We start from the raw sequence: 3,313 nt of genomic DNA on the forward strand, positions 1-3,313 counted from the left end.
TTAACGATCAATTTAAAAAAAAATTACCTCAATGTTTGATTTTCCCATCGGTAGTTTGTAACGGTGGATATTGATTATTATATTATACTTAAAAAACGACAATAAGTACCAGCGAAACTAAACAAACGCAAACAAATACACCAACTAAAGGAGAACGATGCCGCTCATCTCCATTCCAGAAGGATTACGAGATAATTTACATGATAATAATTAAAGGGAAGAAGAAGAAGAAGTAAAAAAAAAAATTTTTTTTAAATCAAAGGTTAAAATAAATCCGAATTTAAACCACCGCTGATTGCCGAGTGCTCAGCACTTCATGAGTCACCAGGATTGATCCCACAAAATCAAACAGATCGAGGGCGGTGGACGAGCGGCACAGCCACGCCCTCAACCAATGACGTCATCCAATCACCTCGTGCTGGCCGTGAAGAACAAATGAGAAGAAGAAGAAGAAGACGATTTGTGGAGGAGGTCGTCCCGAGTTCTCCGATTGGACGATTGACGGGCGTGGTCTGGGGTGGCTCGGTCTGACGTCATTACAGGACGGGGTTGAGTGTCGAGGGTGCATCGGCTTTGTCTGGTATTCTATATCCTCTGTATCCTATCAAGGATGATCAACACTGCTAGTGATGATGACGAGCGTTCATCATCGAGGGTTACTCGAACTAGGAAGAGGGGCAGACCATGGCGGGAGAGTCGAGGAGTCATTTACGGGATTGATCCCTCCATTGAAATTGATGATATCACCTGGAGAGGAAAACAACGTTGCAGAAGATGTAATGGAGAGCACGACTACGGAAGCTGTCTGTACTCGTGAAGAAATGTTTTGTACCAATTGTGGTGGTGACCACAGTACAGCCTTCAGAGGAGGTCTCGACTTCCCTGGAGCTGCCCAGATCCAACGGGTGAAGACGCAGGAGAAACTGTCATACGCTGAGGCTGTCCGGATGGTCCCCAAAAGGGGGGAACTACGTCTCCAGTAAAAACTGTTGAGAAAGTCCAAAACTGAGGGACCGGTTAACGTCCTCACCAAATCGGTGGGAGTCCAGACTGAGATGAAAGACACAGAATTCCAAACCGAGAGAGCAACCTCTGACGTGGTCTACTAAACAGGGATTCATCGGCTTCATCAATGAAGTAGTGAATTGTGGAGCTCAAGCAGGGAGCAGATCCGAAACAATCCAGATCATCTCCGCTGCAACCTTCAAACATCTGGGCTGGGAGGAGTTTACTTTCAAGATGATCAACAAAATATTCAGCCAATCGACCCATAAATGCAGAGGGGTGGGCTCCAGGCAGTTCCAGGATCCCGCCCCCCCCCCTGCTGATTTATGTAAATCATCCAATGATTAACACGAAGTGGAGCACTCATGTGTCGGAGCTTATTAAATTAATCAGCAATCTTGCATCCCCACTGGATGTTATCCACTCGTTATTTAATAAACCTGGTTTAAAAGCCCCAATCAATTTTACATTACCAGTTACATCCTTCAATGTATTCTCCGAGTAAGCGTATCGGATACACTTTGTTAACTGAGCCGGATGTACCCTCAATTCTCTAAATTTGTCTGGAAATGGGGCAGACAGGATAAAGTTATGATTATTACGAGTACGGGCCCGCAGGGGTGTGCCAGTGTGTGCAGCCTCTGCCTGTCTCTCTCTCCCCTCTCCCTCTCCCTCTGCCTCTGCCTCTGCCTCTGCCTCTGCCTCTGCCTCTGCCTCTGCCTCTCCTCTGCCTCTCCTCTGCCTCTCCTCTCCTCTCCTCTCCTCTGCCTCTCCTCTCCTCTGCCTCTCCTCTCCCTCTCCTCTCCTCTGCCTCTCCTCTCCTCTGCCTCTCCTCTCTCTGCCTCTCCTCTCTCTGCCTCTCTCTCTCTTTCTTTCTCTCTTTCTCTCTCAGGCACATCCGCGGGTCCCCAGCAATATTCCTGGCAAGTTTCAATCGTGCAAAATAAATGAATAAATAAACATTAATTGTGATGTCATTCGTGACGTCATAGCACCGTGTCCTGTCATTAGTCGACAGATAAATGGCCGTAACTTGGGAACCGCTTGTCCGATCGATATCAAACCTCGAAAAGGCACATCTGCGGGTCCCCGGCAATATTCCTGGCAAGTTTCAATGAGATCGGACCAGCGGTCGTCGAGAAACTGCGGTCGCAGACAGACAGACAGACACACACACAGAGATTGCTGGAATTATAGATAGATTAGGGGACCCAGTCTAATGGACTGGGTAACCTATTGTTTTTCTTCTTATTTATTATTCTTTTTCCGCCAGCAATTTGTGGGCTTTTTCGCTTTAAAAATCATTTTCTCTGGAACGGTAAATCCGATCGACGCGAAATTTTCACCATAGTATATCTTTTTTGATAGCATACTTGATTGATAATTGTGACGTCATAGGTCACGTTGTGTGTGTGTGTGTGTGTGTGTGTGTGTGTGTGTGTGTGTGTGTGTGTGTGTGTGTGTGTGTGTGTGTGTGTGTGTGTGTGTGTGTGTGTGTGTGTGTCTGACTCTTTTTTTTTTTTTTCAGTTTAAACACCTATCTGGATGAACCAAACACACAACTTAATCTTCTTAATCATTTTTACTTTTAACATATGAGATATTTTTAGCATTAGTTTTCTTTTTACATTTGAGACAATAACTCATTTATTTATGAGAAAAATTCCTGCAGAGTGCTAAACCTTTTTAGTTTCCATTATGCACATTTGAATCTTGATTTTTAAAACATAAAGAATCTTCAGAAATGTCTTCACTCTCTCCTCCATTTATTTAAGAAAAAAAAAATGGAAAACTTTAAATTGAAGTCAATCACACCAACATCATCAATAATATAATCTTTTCCTTCTTTATCTCCACTTTCTCATTTAAATCTTCTCCTGAAACCGGTGTTAATAGTCTTGATGCAAATATTTCTAATAGACTTGCCAATTCTTTGTTTTCCTCCTTGGTGTGTTGAGATTGATTTATTTTCTGTAATACCTTCGATCTTTTTAAAACCTCACTGGTTTCCATATTTTTATATTTATTCATTCTCTTTCCTCCCTCTCCCTCTCCTCCTTCTCTCTCTTCTCCCTTGCCTCCTTCTCTCTCTTCTCCCTTGCCTCCTTCTCTCTCTTCTCCCTTGCCTCCTTCTCTCTCTTCTCCCTTGCCTCCTTCTCTCTCTTCTCCCTTGCCTCCTTCTCTCTCTTCTCCCTTGCCTCCTTCTCTCTCTTCTCCCTTGCCTCCTTCTCTCTCTTCTCCCTTGCCTCCTTCTCTCTCTTCTCCCTTGCCTCCTTCTCTCTCTTCTCCCTTGCCTCCTTCTCTCTCT

This window comes from Eptatretus burgeri, chromosome 3, assembly GCF_056783735.1.
Source record: "Eptatretus burgeri isolate ZD-2024b chromosome 3, Ebu_testis_v1, whole genome shotgun sequence".
NCBI classification, from domain to species: domain Eukaryota; kingdom Metazoa; phylum Chordata; class Myxini; order Myxiniformes; family Myxinidae; genus Eptatretus; species Eptatretus burgeri.